This window comes from Dromiciops gliroides, chromosome 1 (assembly GCF_019393635.1).
Source record: "Dromiciops gliroides isolate mDroGli1 chromosome 1, mDroGli1.pri, whole genome shotgun sequence".
In the NCBI taxonomy this organism is placed as follows: Eukaryota; Metazoa; Chordata; class Mammalia; order Microbiotheria; family Microbiotheriidae; genus Dromiciops; species Dromiciops gliroides.
Window position 1 is genome coordinate 698,199,589 of NC_057861.1, and position 16,726 is coordinate 698,216,314.

At 42.0% G+C, this 16,726-nt stretch overlaps 1 protein-coding gene across 1 annotated transcript in view; it reads right to left on the reverse strand.

The window, feature by feature from the left end:
- FBLN2 (fibulin 2) overlaps nucleotides 1–16,726 on the reverse strand; it is a 231,106-nt gene that overhangs the window by 163,387 nt on the left and 50,993 nt on the right. Inside the window, exon 2 of the mRNA XM_043975890.1 lies at nucleotides 10,608–10,699. The gene's annotated coding sequence lies outside the window, so the exon portion shown is untranslated. The remainder of the gene's footprint in view (nucleotides 1–10,607; nucleotides 10,700–16,726) is intronic.

Consider the following 16,726-nt stretch of genomic DNA (forward strand, 5'->3'; position numbering starts at 1 on the left):
TTTGGTCCTTCTGCTGGGACGGAGAAGGGGCCATACCTCATAAGGAGCATGGAAAGCCGTTGCCCTTGTTGCCTTTAATAGTGACCTCTCAGCAAATGAGTTTTCCCACGCAGCCCCAAGGCTTCTGAGAATTAATGAACCTTCCAATTACTGAAAATTAGCAACACCTTGCTGAATGAGCCAGCAATGTTTCTGGCTTCCAGGTAGCCAATTCCTGCCTCAGTGTTCGACAAGATCATGAGATTTAGAAATGAGTGGAAGTTCAGAAATGACTTAGCCATCCCTTTAGAGACATTGAGGACCAGGGAGGGGAAGTAATTTGCTCATTCAGTTACTAAGTAACAGAGCCACAACTAGAACCCAGGCATCTTATTCTAAACCAGTGCCCTTCATAGGGTATGACCCTGTGCCAGCCTTTCTTTGTACATGAAGACCACACTCCTCACCCACCAACAATGTCAGTAGAACTCTTTTCCCCATGCTGGGGATGGGATTAAACCAAAGCACTCACATCTTCTAAATTATCAATGATCTCTTAATTGCCAAAGCTTATGGTCCTTTTTTCCATTCTTACCCTTCTTGACCTACTATTGTTTTGAGACCATTGGCTACTCTTTTCCCCCTAGGCCTTTGTGACACCATTCTTTCCTGGTTTTCCTCTTTCCTATCTGACTAATCCTTCTCCATCTCCTCTACTGGGTCATCATCCAGATCATGTCCCCTAACATTGGATGTTCCCCCAAACTCTAGCATAGACCCTCTACTCTTCTCTCTTGGAGATCTCATCAGCTCCCATATATTTAATTACCACCTCTATGTCAATTACTCTCAGATTTATATATCCATTCTCAGTTTTTCTCCTAAGTTTTAACCCCACATCACTAGTTGCCTATAAATTTTTTCAAACTGGATGTTCCAAAGACATCTCAAAATCAACATGTCAAAAACTGAATTCATTATCTTTTCCCCAAAACCCATCTTTGTTTCTGTCAGACCATTTCATAGCCTACACATTATCCTGTAGCCCCTCACTTTTGCTCATCCCACATTTCTAATCAGTTGCCAAAACTTGCTATTTCTACCTCAACAGTAACTCTTGTATACAAACCTCCTCTTTATTCACACAGCCCTCACTACCTCTTACTTTGATTATTGTAATGGACTTCTTATTGTAAAGGTCTTCCTGCCTCAAGCCTCTTCCAATATCAAAGCATTATCAATACTGCTGCCCCAATTATTTTCATTACGTTCATATATGAATGCCACTTTCTTACTCAATAAACTTTAGGGGCTTCCAATTGGCTCTAAGATAAAGTATAGGGGCAGCTGGGTGGCACAGTGGATAACACATCAGCCCTGGTTTCAGGAGGATCTTGGTTCAGATCTGGCTTCAGACACACACTAGCTGTGTGACCCTGGGCAAGTCACTTAGCTCTCATTGCCCCACAAAAAAAGATAAAGTACAAACTCCTCTTTGTGGTATTTAACATCCTTTACAATTTGGTCCCAACATATCTTTCCAGTCTAATCAGACAGTATTGTTGTTCAGTTGTTTCAGGCAGGTCCAAGTGTTTGTAGGAAGAGAAGACCATCTTAGCTGGATTGCAGACTGCTTGATGGGAAGTCATGTTCAATGAGGGCAGGTAAGTGGTGCAATGGATAGAGCACTGGGCTTGGAATCAGGAAGACTCATCTTCATGAGTTCAAATCCAGCCTCAGACACTTAATAGCTACCTGACCCTGAGCAAGTCACTTAACCCTGTTTGCCTCAGTTTCATCATCTGTCAAATGAGCTGGAGAAGGAAATGGCAAACCACTCCATTATCTTTACCAAGAAAACCCCAAATGGAGTCACAAAGAGTTGGACATGACTGAAATTACTGAACAATAATAACAACAATTGCCTTCATTTAAAGAAGGGGTTCTTAACCCAGAGTCTATGAACTTTTTTAAAAAAAATTATGATTACTCTATTTCAATGGAATTTGTTTCCTTTGTAATCCTATGTATTTTCTCTTATGCATTTAATAAATTGCTGAAAATCTCTTAGTTTCACCAAACTGTCGAAAGAGTCCATAACATGCAAAAACACTGCCAAAATTCATAACCTCTGATATAGAAGATAGTAGAAAACCTGTCCACTGGTGGAGCTGGACTAAAGAGAGAGAAGCCAAGGAGAAAGATAAGGAGGGACAAGGTTTAGTTGTAAGAGGAGATTTGGACTAGGAAGAGATGAGAACTAGATTGGGGGAAATGTGTTCTCAGAAATCCCAACCTAAGAAAATACTGGCCATGGAGAAATGGATTGACACCAACAAAGCAAGGAAGAATAAGTGCCTCCAAAGCTGATTCCTTATCTCTTCTTTGTGCCTCTGCCTGCCAAACTTGTCGATTACTCTACTCTATTAATCTCTCTTGGCCTCAATTCCTTCATCTGTCAAATGAGGTATTGGAGTAGATGACCTCTGTGGTCCCTTCCAGCTGTAAATCTATGAGCCTGTGATTTCATTCTATTATCCCTTTATTTTGCTTTCTCTTAAAGACTTTCCACAAATGGAAGAGAAGGTGATATTGTGAATTTTTTTTTTTGGGGGGGAGAGAAGTTATATTTCTGAGACTACAGTCCCTGTGTACTGGCAGGAATCAAAGGTAACTCAAAAATATATGAATAGGTGGGCAGTTTGCCTGGGGTGGTACATCAGTCAAACTGAATGTAGGTGTCCTAAGGCAAGCTCAGGGAGGACAGAAACCACCTATGGAGCAGAAGGGCAAAAGCTTGCTTGATCTTGATTTTAAGTATGAATACAGACCATGAAATTGGGGCTTCACAATCCTTCTGACCTTTGGGGTTTTAAGCAGGAGGTGTCAGAAAAGTTACTACAGGGATAACTGGCTTGTGAGGGTCAAGCTTTCATAGTGATGTTGCTTTTTGAGCCTTTTTGAGGCTTTCTCCTATTAGATATGATTTGAATATTTGAATAATCTTCAAAAGAAGAATCATCAATAATCAACAATGATATAAAAGATTGTTTGAAATCCTGAGAAATGTAAATTCAACAAACTCTAAAATTTCATCTCATATCCAGAAAACTGGCAGAAATGGAAATAGTTAATATTGGATTATTTATGAGAAGATAGATACACTATGTACACTATTGGTAGTATAGTTCAATATTCAGTTGAACGGTTCTGGAAAACAATTTTGAATTATGTAAGAAAAGCCACTAAAGCATCCATACACTCTGACCTAGATATTCTCCTACTGGGCATAAGCGGCCAAGGTGACCAAAATATTCAGAGCAGATTTTTTAAGGCCCCCAAACAAACAGGAAACAAAATCAGTATCCATTGATTAAGAAATTGCTGAACAAATATATCATTGTGCTAAAAGAAACAATAGTGGAAATCAGAGAAGCATGGGAAGATGTTTGAACTGATGCAGAGTGAATTACACAGAACTAAGAAAACAATTGAAACAATGACTATAGTCATGTCAGTGAAAAGACACAAAAACAAATCCAGACTAAGTCATTGGGTCTAGAATATTACACACACACACACAGAGTCTAGGACTCTGAATGTAGAATGTTTCATATACTATCTGATGGGTTACTCTGTCATGCTGCTTTTCCTTTATTTTTCTTTAGAACAAGGGAAAGCTTACTGAATAGAGATATATTTGGAAATATAGAAAAATAAAAAGTAGCAATAAAACTTAATTTTTTTAAAGTTAGGAACCAGCTATGCTTGTTGCAGAGATTCAGGGCGTTGAATTCTGGGCCTATAAATAAATTCTGAAGTCCCTGAGCAAACATGAAGGTTCACAACTCCAATTCTCCTGCTAAAAGAGAATGTAAGCTTGATGCTAAAGACCATTAATTGTTGCTGAGCTACAATTTTCCAAAACCATGGGAGTTAATGGTAATTAACTACCTACCTCTGACCTTAAACACATTTTTATTCTCTTCTGGCTATTAAGGGGTTAAAGCTCCAGAATACCCCTCAGACTAGTGTGGTAAAACTTAGAGGCACCCCTTTGGCCCCCTTTTCATTTTTAAAACAAGCTCAGCTCAGAGTTAGTTATTTTCTTAAAGAGAATGAGGTCATGTGAACTCACAGAAATATGATATTTCTAGTGGAGGGTTCAGCTTTTTCTCTTTTTTTCTCTCCTTCAAAAACACAAAACAAACTTCTTGGGTGAGAGCTGAACTTGAAGATATTCTATCTACGTACATTACCCAAGTGAACACACAGAATCACAAAGATTAATTTCCATTATTTTTAATCAGCCTTAGAGAATAGAAAATATTGCTTTTGGCCGAGACGAGGTTTCTGGCATTTTTCTTTCCTAGTCATTCATAACTGTTTAAAATAATGAGACATTCATCAGTGAGGAAAAGAGACAAAAGCCATTCCCCCAGGATGAGTGAGCAGCTTCCACCGGAGATCAAAGTAAAGAAAAATTAACAGAGGAAATCCAAGTGTGAGGGCTGTCAGGAGACCTCAGGCTTTAGCTTGGCATCTCCCCAAAGACTTGCCGCTACACCTATCCAGAGATAAGCCACAAAGACCTGCCAGTGAGCAGGATGCTGACTGAAGAAGAACTGGCATGGAGGAGCTGGAAGATGCTTACCACGGTGGCAATGACTGAAGGTTACATTTAAGGCCGCTAGTCAATATTTCAGAATGTGTCTCCTTCCCTTCGGCTAAATGCAAAACACCATCATAGATGATAGGGACTCAACTTCTTATTTCATTGGTAGTGGGACTGCCCAGGTGAGGAAGCTCTCTCTAGTAATAAAGGTCCACACCTTCTTAGAGTTGCCTAGGGTGCTGAGATTGTAAGTGACTTGCCTAGGACTACACTGTCAGTGAAAGTCAGAGGCAGGACATGAACCTAGGCCTCCCTAATCTAATCTTCCATATGGAAGGTGGAGAGTCTTGTGTGAGAAACAGCAAGGAGACCAATGTCACTGGAAATGGACATGGGAGAGTAAGGTGTAAGAAGACTAGAAAATAGGAGGAGACTAAGTTAAGAAGGGAGTTTGTTTCTTATGCTAAACCCAAATCCATCTCTCTACCACTTCCATCCATTACTTCTAATTCTACCCTCTGGGGACACTGAGACCTCTTTCCTCTCCACAGTTAGGATTAAAGGTGGAGCCAAAGCCACATAAGGTCTACTATATAAGGTCCACCATGTAAAGTCTACCATCTTAGGCCCAATGAAATGAACTCTGAGGTTTGGGGGGGGCAGGGAATGACAGTCAATTTCTCCAGATTTAAATAGAGTGAGTCCCCCAAGGTTATGGATTAGACAGTGAGCTTTTAAAAGACTGGGAATGTGTTCTTTTTTATTTTTGTATGCCCAACCCTAGCACAGTGCTCTGTATGTCATAGGTGCCTAATAAATATTTACTTAAGGGGAAAGTTATTAGAATTTGAGGATTAAGGCAATTAACTTCTTGACCACAACAGTTTCTCCACAAGTGAGATGGTTAGCCTAAGACAAAATAACGGAAGTAAGGTTGTCTCCATTCTTTCAGAACTCTCCCTTTTTCTTTTTCAGTGTTCTCTCCTCAGATGCTGATAGCAGGTTAATGAGCTACCCCCTTCCAGGTAACATACTGTATTTATATTCTTATATTCTCACCGGAGCCTTCAATGACTTAACCCAGGTGTTTGTAACTTAGGAACTGGTTTGTTTAATATTTTGATAAATTGTATTTCAATATAATTGTATTGTATAATATATTATATATTGTATTTTGTATTTCAATATAATTGGTGTCCTTTATAAGTCAATGTTCTGTTTTGCTTTACTTTTAATAAACATTTTTATTTAAAGTAAAAAAAAATTAGGTGGAAAGCAGCAGTACAGAACTAGAAACAATGGGTCCAAATTTTGGAGAGCAGATCATCTGTTGTAAAGAAAATAATATACATTATAGTAACATGACAAAATGGGATACTTTGGAAAGCAGTAGGTTCCTAATCACTAAAGGTCTTCCAAAAGAGCTAAATTATAACTTGTTTGGGTTTTTTCAATTTAACGCTGCATTTAAAAAGCACAGAGAATTTCCATGCATCAATCAAAACATGCAAAAAATAGGACAGTATATGAAGTTATGAATTCTATCTCATACCAGTCGCTCTAAGTATATAATTCTATAATTTCATTGTTAAAGTTCTGCTTGTCATGTATTTGATCTTCCCTTGAGTGAATCTTAAACATTATAATGTCTCCTTAAGACTATTATTATTACTAACAAAACCTCCCATTAACCTTCCTTTCTTCCTCCCAAATTCTCCCTCCACAAATGGGGAAGTGGAGGTTAATCCACACTATGGCCACGTCTAAAAATACTCCTTTTTCCATCTGGTGTCCACACCTTCTGTATGAAAAAGGGTAACATGTTTAAAGTATTTTCAGGTCTCCTGGAGACTGGGTTCTTTGCATTCATTAGTTTCAAAATTGTTTCCTCTTTATCTTGTCCTTATACTGGTTTAAATTTTTCAAGTCAATGTATTTTTATTCTGTGGATGTAAAAACCTTATTTTGAAAAAGGGACCATAGGTTTTACTAGACCATGAAAAGGGACCATGACTAACACAAGCAAACAAAAAGTTAGGAGCTGCTGAACTAGTAAAATCCAGCTCCCAGCTGCAGATCTGTGTCTCTGAAAACCCATCTTTCAGTCCTGAGAATAAAGGAGCTAGCGTTGAGATGGACATCACACCACTTATTGCTGTTGGATCCCATGGTCCATAGCATGCCAATACTGTCCATGGGATTTTCTGGGCAAAGATAATGGAGTGGTTAACCATTTCCTTCTCCAGTGAATTAAGGCAAACAGAATTTAAGTGACTTGCCCATGGTCACATAGCTTGTAAGCGTCTGAGCTTGAATTTGAACTCGTTTTCCTGATTGTAATCCCAGCACTCTATGCACTGAGCCATATAGCTCCATACCTCCTCCACTTACAGGTAAATCTTTTTACTCAGTGTTTTTTATTTCCAAGGAAAAAATGCTTATAGGAATGTAAGATTGAGTCTTTTCACTCATTGTTTTTCAAGAAAAATGTTTATAGGAATGTAAAGTTGGGTCTTTTATTCATTGTTTTCCAAGAAAAAAACACAGAAAAGATGCTTGGTCTTGGCTTGTGCTATTCCTTCATTCCTGGGGCCCAATAAACATTTCACAGTGATCAGAAGAATCGCTGAATGTTAAGAGCTGGAAAAGACCTTAACAATTATCTTGTTGGGCCGCCTCGTCTTACATTCCCTCCCTTTCTTTTTTCTTCTCATCTCTTAAAACATTCAGTTTTATGAGGGAGAACAAGATCCAGTCCCTGTTGGCCAGGGTAGAGAATGCTAATGAAACACTCCAGCCAGAGTCTTTCACCCAGTGGGGCTTGGAGGCTCATGCTGTGACTCAGTGAACTCACCAGCTCAAGGCGGGGTTACAAGGGATTCCCTGGCCTAGGAGCTTTAACTTGGGCCATGGACTTTCTAGGGGCTGAACCCTCCAACCGAAGAGCCTGCAGCTACCTTGAGGGAAAGGTCAGCTTCTACAGGGCAGGAGCAGTTTCAGCCTAAATGCCATCACTTAGAAGTGGCCACATAAACGTAGCTGCAGCCCTACATGATGGGGACAGAATGGAAAGTCAGATTGGTAGTAGGAAGAAGCCAAACTTTGTGACCCTCTCAGGAGGGTCATGGTATGCCATCTCCATGACCCCAACCCATTCCCTTGTGGGGACCACACATAAAGCAAAGTGAGGCCCAACATCAGAGCCCTCCATCCATGCTGGGGAAAGGAGCCGTGAAAGGCATTGCAACCTCGGCCTCCTTCGTGGGTGGGCGTCTGCATTCCTTCTCCATAAATTGCAATTTCTGAGTGAGTATAAGAAAGTGTGCTCTCAAAAGGGAATCCCTCGATCCACTTGCCCATGTGAGGCTGACTGAAATCTGGAGAAAATTTCTGTTGGGCATGGAAATAATCCACCAATTACAGGATCATAGGTTTAGAGCAAGAAGGGACCTTAGAAGCCATCGAGTCCAACCCCGACTCTTATTTTACAGCTGAGGAAACCGAGACCCTAAGAAATTAAATGATTTGTCCTTCCATAACTAGTAAGCATCTGAAGCCAGCTCCTTCTGCTTCCAAGTCCAGTACCCTAACCACTATTCCATGCTGCCTCCTCACCTCATAGTATTACCTTAGTACCTAAGCTCCTCGGCTTGAGAGGTTTATAGAGGTCACTTGTGAACACCTGCTGGGCTTTTTTTGCTTTTAACACTTGCTATCAATGGGAGTGAGTGGGGGAGGGGGCTGTTTGGTAGCTGTAAAAGGCCATAATGAACTTGGAATGGAGAGTCAACCCCACTTACTTCCCAGCCATGTCTCAGCCTCAGTTTCTTCAGTAGTAAAATAGGGTATGAATACTTTCTCTTTTTTTTTTTTTTTTTGCTGGGCAGTGGGGGTTAAGTGACTTGCCCAGGGTCACACAGCTAGTAAGTGTCAAGTGTCTGAGGCCGGATTTGAACTCAGGAACTCCTGAATCCAGGGCCAGTGCTTTATCCACTGCACCACCTAGCTGCCCCAATACTTTCTCTTAATGACACCCCTGCATCTCCCTGAAATGAAAGTTCCTGATTTTAATACCAACATTTTCCTAGGGATGGGATATGGCAATGAGTCATGGGGAACCAGAATCGCTATAGAACTAAAATTAAGGCTCACCCACAGGGCAATGGAGAGGCATCTGGTAGGCATTAGCAGGCTGCCACATGGTGTAGCAGACAGAGCATTGGACTTGGAGTCAGGAAAATCTACCTTCAGACTTTGCCTGAGACACTTACTAGCTAGGTGACCAAAGGCAAATTACTTAACTTCCCCATGCCTCAGTTTCCTCATCTGTAAAATGAAGGAGCTGGACTCTGTGTCCTCTGCGCTCCCTTACAACTCTCAACCCATAATGTTAAGAATAAGTATAGATGATACACTGGAGAAGTAGGATCTGAGAAATCATTAGAGAAAGGCAGGTCAAAACAGAAAGAAAGTTGGATGGACCACATGCTAAAGTCAGAAACAACTGATGGATGCTCTTTCTGGTTTGATTGGTTTTTTTTTATCTAGGCAATATTGAGAGATTTCAAGGAAGGCCCCTAGCTCATTGGGCAAATCCCTCATGGGGAATTTTTGTGAGGGCATGGATGAGAATCCCACAGGATGGGCAGCCCTAGATGGGTTGCTATCTATACCGTTAGAGGGAATACCTATCATTGAAGGGCATTTCTAAGATCAGAGAACCATTGGCTTATTGGCAAGGATAACAATTGCAGCACCTACTCATAGGAGTATGAAGCAGAGCAAATCTGCTGGTTATTTCTGATTCCTTTTGGTTTCCAAGGAAACCCATCTTCAGTCTTACAAACTGAACCATTATACGCACTTGAACAAGAGTCACTTTTGCCAATCTATTGCTCCAATAGTCTATCCTAGGCATTGAGGGATCTACAAATCAAGGTATCCCTCTTCCTGGATGAAAATGGTGCTCCTCACCCTCCCTCAGTAGGCCACATACTTGGAGTTTTTTGCCCAGAAAAGAGGGCCCTCATTGGGGCAGATGGATAGAACAATGGACAGAGTACTGGGTATAGAGTTAGGAAGACCTGAGTTCAAATCTAGCCTCAGACACCTCCTAACTATGACTGTGGGTGAATCGCTTAACATCTCAGAGCCTCAGAATCTTCTTTTGTTATGTAGGGATAATAATACCTGTAGTAACCCTCTCACAGGCTGGCTGTGAGGCTCAAGTGAGATGCTACCCATGTGTTTTGGATGCTTCAGAATACTACGTAAATGTTACAGATTCCCCTTAGTGATTGCCTTCAGTTCTCCCTCTGACATGTGGCTTTCTTCAGTGCTTCTGAATATCTGTAACTTCCTCAGGGTGGGCACTCCCTCCAATAATACATAATGCAGCCTCCTTATGGATCCAAATTTACTTCAGCTCTCTAGGACTGAGCATCCTCGCCATAAGATGAAGCAGTCGCACTAAATAATCTTAAGGCCCCTTCACACTGTGGGTGCTGGCGTCCTAAGAATGTGACTCCTCTATGCTTTAGTAGAAGGTTCTTTATGGTGAAGCCCCACACTCCCATAGCACCAGCCAGGGCCACTGTGAGCCATCACTCTGTGAATCAGATCTGGACAAGCTGGAGTTAATTCTGTTTCTGGATGGATGGATGGATCTGGGACCCAGCTGTGGGGCCCTTGGAGCAAGGAGAATATACAAATCGTTTTCAGACCTTGGTGGCCCGGCACTCCTGAGGCCCTGGGGAATTTCTTGGTAACTTTGTTTAATCTCCAAGCTGGTGGCTTTTACATTCCCAGCGAGGTATTGCTTTCACCCGGAGATTTGGGGATATATTTTTATTAAGAGAACTGTTTGTCTAAACCTCTGTGCTCTAAATGATCTGTTGCATCAGCCACGGAACCGGGACCAGGATAAATCTCCACACCACATTGAGGAATCAGATGAGAGAAGGGCTTCATTTGATACCTGTGTGACTAGGATGAGACAGACATTGGAACTGACCTTCAGAAGCTCCACAAGGAGAGGAAGATGTGAAGCCGTGCTCTCTGGGAGAAGCCAACCCAACTCAACAGGAAGCTCTCAGGTAGGATTGCCTGAAGAAACACAGGAAAGACCGTTTGCCAGCCATTGAAACAACCCAACGTCTCACCCCCCCCCCCCTGCCTCCCACCAGTACCCAATCAGGAGTCAAGACAGAGCATGTCCACAAAAGGGGGTAAAATCCACCTTTATTCCTTGTGCCTCTAAAGGAACCTTTAACTTAATAGCCTTTGACAACAAAGCAGTGTTAGCACTGGATGGCTTGGATGTAAACTCTCCCCAGCTGGTACAAAATGTGTTTGCTTAAGCCCAGGCCCCGGAGCAGCAAAAAGATCCAGTTACTTTCAGAGTCTAAGGCAAAGTGGGGAGTAGGGAGAGAAGGATGCTAAACTTGGGAGGTGACTGAATGGCCCCTTTCTTTCTGTTAAAGGAAAGCAGGAAGAGAAAAAATAATCCCTCCAGGGATAAATGTTGCAATGCCGGGAGCAGCTAGGTGGCGCAGTGGATAGAGCACCGACCTTGGATTTAGGAGGACCTGAGTTCAAATCCGACCTCAGACACTTGACACTTACTAGCTGTGTGACCCTGGGCAAGTCACTTAACCCCATTTGCCTCACAAAAAGAAAGAAAGAAAAATGGTTCAATGCCTGTATGATACAGTGGAAAGAACAAAGAGGTGGTGTCAGTAAACCTGGGTTCAAATCCCAACTGTCACTCACGATCGGTGTAATCTTAGTCATTTGACCTCCTCTCAGTTTCCTCACCTGTAAAATGTGGAAATGAAATGAGATGATCTGTGAAATCCCTTCTAGACCTAAGTGTCAACCAAAAAAATTACAGAATCTGAGAGTTTCATGGGAGGGGGAGCAAGAGAGAAGAAACCTCTAACCCATAACTGAAGGAATACTCCTTATATCCTATCTGACAGGAAGTCATCTAGCCTCTGCTCAAAGATCCCTAAGAATGGGGAAGCTGCCATGGATCTGGAAAGTTCATTCCAACTTGGGATGGTTCAGATTGTTAGGAAATTTTCCCTGACATCAAGTTTAAATATGTTTCTCTGCCATTTACGCCCATTGTTCTTAGTTCAGCCTTCGGGTCCCAGAGCAAAGAAATCTCATCCTTCCTCGCTATGAGGAAGACATTCAAAAAAGGCTATAGATGCCCCCCTCAATCCCGCACCTAATGTTCTCTTATCCAAGATAAACATTCCTAGTAACTTCGATGTCATAGACTCGAGATGCTTCACTATGCTAACACCCTTCCTCAGAATACTCTCCCCCTTTGAATTTAAGAATGCTTTGAAGGACCAAGCTATGTCAATTGATGCAGTGCATTTGTTCCTACTAGACATAGGATGAAAATGTTCATTTCAAAGTAAAATTGTAACATCTTCTCTTAATTATTTGTATTTAAAGAACATTTGTATGAATAGGGAAAAAATCTCAACTAATTAAGGTGCCAGCAGATTCTTGTGGTGTTAAACCATGCTCCCCAGAACCCCAGAGGAGATTGAATAAGGGTGGAGAACAGTGAGACTATTACCTCCATATTCCTGGAAGCTATGCCTCTCTCAAGGTAGCCTAAATTTCCATTAGCTTTTCAGGCTGCTACCTCACATCAGTGCCTCCCTCGGGTTGAGCTGGCAATCCATCCAATCCCCTGACTTTTTTCAGAAAAACTGTGGTCTATTCATGCTTCCTTGTGAAATTAAGTTGTTGCTGTTGTTATTGGTGGTGGTGGTGGTCGTCGTCGTACCCAAGTTCAAAGCTTTACATTCATCTTTTACAATTTCATCATGTTAAATCGCACCTAACTTTCCAATCTATGAGCATCTCTTTGGATCCCACCAGCCTCTGTTAGCTGCTCCTCCTGGATTTGTATCCTCTGCACACTAGAGGAGCCTAGTATCCATGCCTATGTCCAAATTGCTGAAAAAAAAATGTTAAATTTATTATGATACAACTTCCTAGCTGAACTCTGGAGCCTCCAACCCAATGAGTTGTACAGAAAGACTTTTGACTTCACCACCAACAACTAGCTGTTCCTGCTGAGAAAGGGATACTCTGCAGTTTGCTACAGCTTCCACAGATTTCTTCCTCTTCAGGTAATTTCTTCCCTCCCTTCACAAAAAAAGGTTCCCAGGCACCACTCTCTATTTGATGCTACCCCAGGATTCAGGAAGGGGGCCTGAGATTAAGCCTTAAATGACCTAGTTGAGAAATAAATAAGAAGAACTAGTCCTCTGTAAAATGGAAAATGGTGAGGGAACCAGATCATGGTCACTTGTGTTTTTAACCCATGAAGATGAAGGGGAAAATCCAACTCCAATAAGCCTCAGAAGTGAATGTTCTAGAAACAGGAATGAATCAGGAACAGAGACCAGATTAGCTTGGTTTAAAACTGGAAGTCTTTCATTCTTCAAAGCCTCTTTTAGATTTCCTTTCACAGAATGATTTGAATTCACCAGAGTGAGCCTGATCAGCGCTTGAATTATTGGAGAAAACCCATGTGGGGGGATTAAGTCTAGCAATACGTACCTAGGGCACAGCTCATATGGAACCAATATTGAGGCAGCTGGGACCTCAAGAGCATGATTTCAGAGATGTTTCTGAAAGACTTTCTAGCCTCATATATCTACCCCCACCAAAATGGACACTATCACTGAGGTGGGAGCAGCTGGGCGGCACAGTGGATAGAGCACTGGTCCTGAAGTTGGGAGGACCTGAGTTCAAATCTAACTTCAGATAGCTGTGTGACGCTGGGCAAGTCACTCAACATCAATTGCCTTAAACAACTGGGGACATCCCTAGTCATCTTGATATTTATCTTGCCACTGGACTTTGATGGCTCTGGAGGAGAAAGTGAGGTTAGTGACTTTGCCCAGCTCTCCCTCACTTAAATCCAATTTATTGCAAGTCACGCCATCACCCCAATGCCATGGTCCTCTTGGAAATCGAAGAACAAACAACAACATTGATGAGATCCATTGCACTAAGGTGCTATGTCTCCAAAAGTCCTTTTCAGCAGCAAATGAAGGGAGGAGAATAGCATAGCAAGGCATGATCAACCATTTGCACCTTAGCATGACTTAGTTTTGGTTTTTGTTTTTGTTTTCCAGAAATTCAGGAGCTGTGAAAATAAGCTAGAGGACAGGTAAATTTCTTTCTTTTTTAAAAAAATAAAAGTATTTTATTATCTTCCAGTTACATGTAGAGATAGTTTTCAACATTTGTTTTTATAAGATTTCCAATTTCAAATTTTTCTCCCTCCCTCCCCTCCCTCCCCAAGACAGCAAGTAATCTGATATAGCTTATATATGTATAATAACATTAAATATATTTCTGCATTAGTCATGTCATAAGAGAAGAATCAGAGCAAAAAGGAAAAACCTCAAAAAAACCCCAACAGCACCAAAAACAAAAGAAATAGTATGGTCCAATCAGCATCCATATTCCACAGTTCTTTTTTTCTGGATTTGGAGAGTCTTTTCCATCATAAGGCCTTTGGAACTTTCTTGTACTGTTGTATTGGTGAGAAGAATCAGGTCTATCACAGTTGATCAACACATAATGTTGATGATACTGTGTACAATGTTCTTCTGGTTCTGCTCATCTCACTCATTATCAGTTCATGCAAAGGACAGGTAAATTTCAATGAGAGTGTGGTGAGAATGGAAAAGTCTGGAGTGTGTAACTCTCTGCCTATGGAGAAAAGACCAGGATTTAACTAATCAATCAACCTAGGAGCATTTCTTAAGGCTACCTAGTACTAGACCCCATGTTAAATTCCAGGGATACAAAGAAAAGGCAAAGGTACTAGATGAATAGCACCACTGGTTTCCTGTGAGATCCAATCAGCCTTGGGACTCATTTCATCAGTGCCCTCTGCCCATCTGATTGGAGGGCAGAGCCATGAACTAAGGAGGGCTTCCAAGCCATAACTTCATTTCCTATCCAGCTTCACTCTTTTAGCCTTCTCCATCATGTCAAGAAGAGGAAGGGGAACCTTCCCTCATCCTATATTTTCAGTCTCTATTTGCATATTGTCTTCCTCCATTAGACTATAAGCTCCTTGAGGACAGCCGCCATCTTTCTTTTTCATCTTTGTCTCTCCAGTATTTAGCACCATGCCTGGCACACAGTAAGAACTTAATCAATGTGTATTGATTGACTGACTCATTGACACCACAATGGGGCAGTCTAGGGCACCAAAAACCCAGGGAAGGGATGGAGTAGAGAAAGAGGAGGGCAAGAAAGTTGCCAGCCAAACTGTGTACATTTTAGTTTGGCTAAGGAACTGGGTAACTGAATTTACATATGCATGCAATGTGTTTAGATCTATCTATAGATCAAGTGCTTACTATGTGCCAGGCTCTGTTCTAAGTGCCTGGGGATACCAATAAATGCAAACAAGAAAGTCCATGCTGGAAAGGGGGCAACTTGAAAGGGAGAGTTAGAGGGTACCTATGGGGCATGTGGTGAAAAGACTGTGGGAAGTGGTGGGGGTGCCTAATTCCCAGTAAGACAAAGCAAAAAGCTCACTTATCAGAAGAGGGGAGCCAGTGTGGGGTTCCAAGTTTCAGGTGGGGTAGAGATGGCAAGGCGATTGCAAGAAGGGTGCCTGTTCATCTCCTCAGCCTCCTCAGGGCTAATTACCCCACTTTTCCCCCAGAGAAAGTGAAGGGGGCCTCAGTGTTACTATAATGCTTCCATGTCACAATGTAGAGGTAACCCTGGGTTCTTCAGGTCTATGCCAGAGGAGCACAAACCAGCCTGGTGGCTTCCATCAAGCTGGAGAGACTTTCAGTATAGGTCTGAGGCTGGACTGTTGTCCAAGGACCAGTCTTGCTAGGTTCAGAGGCTCACTGGCAAGTTCACCATAGGGTGATAGAGTTTTCTGCCTTCCAAACTGAAGAAGTCTAGGTGTCAGAAAGTAAAAGTTTTCTGGAGCCAAAGTGGGAAAAAGGAGAAACAGCTGCTTCCAGAAGCTCCAAGGAGATAGAGGTGCCTAGTATTTCACAGCCTTATTTAAGAGAATCAGGAACAGACCTTTTGGCTGGCGTTTAGTGAAGTGTTTCTAGACTGGCCTGGAGTAGATAGTAAGCTGATATTTTTGATGATCAAGCAACTGTTTAAAAAAGTTGGCCAGCAGTGTGACCAGAGAGTGATTTGCTATGAGAGTGACCTCTATGAGTGTGAGAATGAGGGAAGGCAAATACACAGCTGAAGCATCATCAATGGGGGAGGACAGGGTGGAGAATGGGACATAGGCAATAGGATATGACACCGAGGTGTCACTGAGGTCTGGAGGGAGGGGTGTGGAATCTCTGATTAAAATCCGGATCCTTGAAGCAAGCCAAGTGAAGTGCGTCCCTGTGTACATGCGTGTATGTGACCAGCTGCTCACAGCCCATGTGGGATCACAGCACACGGCTCCGTTCCACCCTCTTACAAACGTGCTGCACCTGGCTGACTAAGGCTCAGTCACTCCCAATGGCCCCATATTTTAGTAAAAGGGGAGCAAAGATTTGTTAGAGTCTGGAACGAGTTCGTCCAGCTCATCTCTCGCCTTAACCCTGAGAGGTTTTAGGGGAGGATTCTGTTCCAAACAGCCCCATGGTGCCACTCCAGAGAGTCCGCCCTTTGGCTGAACAAGTTCCAAAATCCTCGTTTTCTCCCACTGTCTCAGACTGTGCCTGGAAGAAATTTACCGGAATTTCTTCCATATGTACAATCCACATGCGTTGTCTTGCCAGCAAACAGACCCACAGACCCAGGCCACATTTCCAAAGAATATTTGTCTATTTCTACCTAAATGACGCCCACCTCCCACCCCCTTTTGCCCACACCAATATTTTATTTTTCCTTTTTCAAATACTTTAATTGTTGGTGTGGTTTGGGAAACTTACTTATGAATTCTAAAGAAATCCCAGAAGAATATAAAAATGCAAAGAGACAGGCTGTAGCACCCCAAGAGAAGCCACCCATGAAAAACCAAGCTAATCATCCAGGACTTATGGGAAAAAAATGAGTTGACAAACAGCATTCAATTATGAGGGTCTCAAATGACAAAAAAAT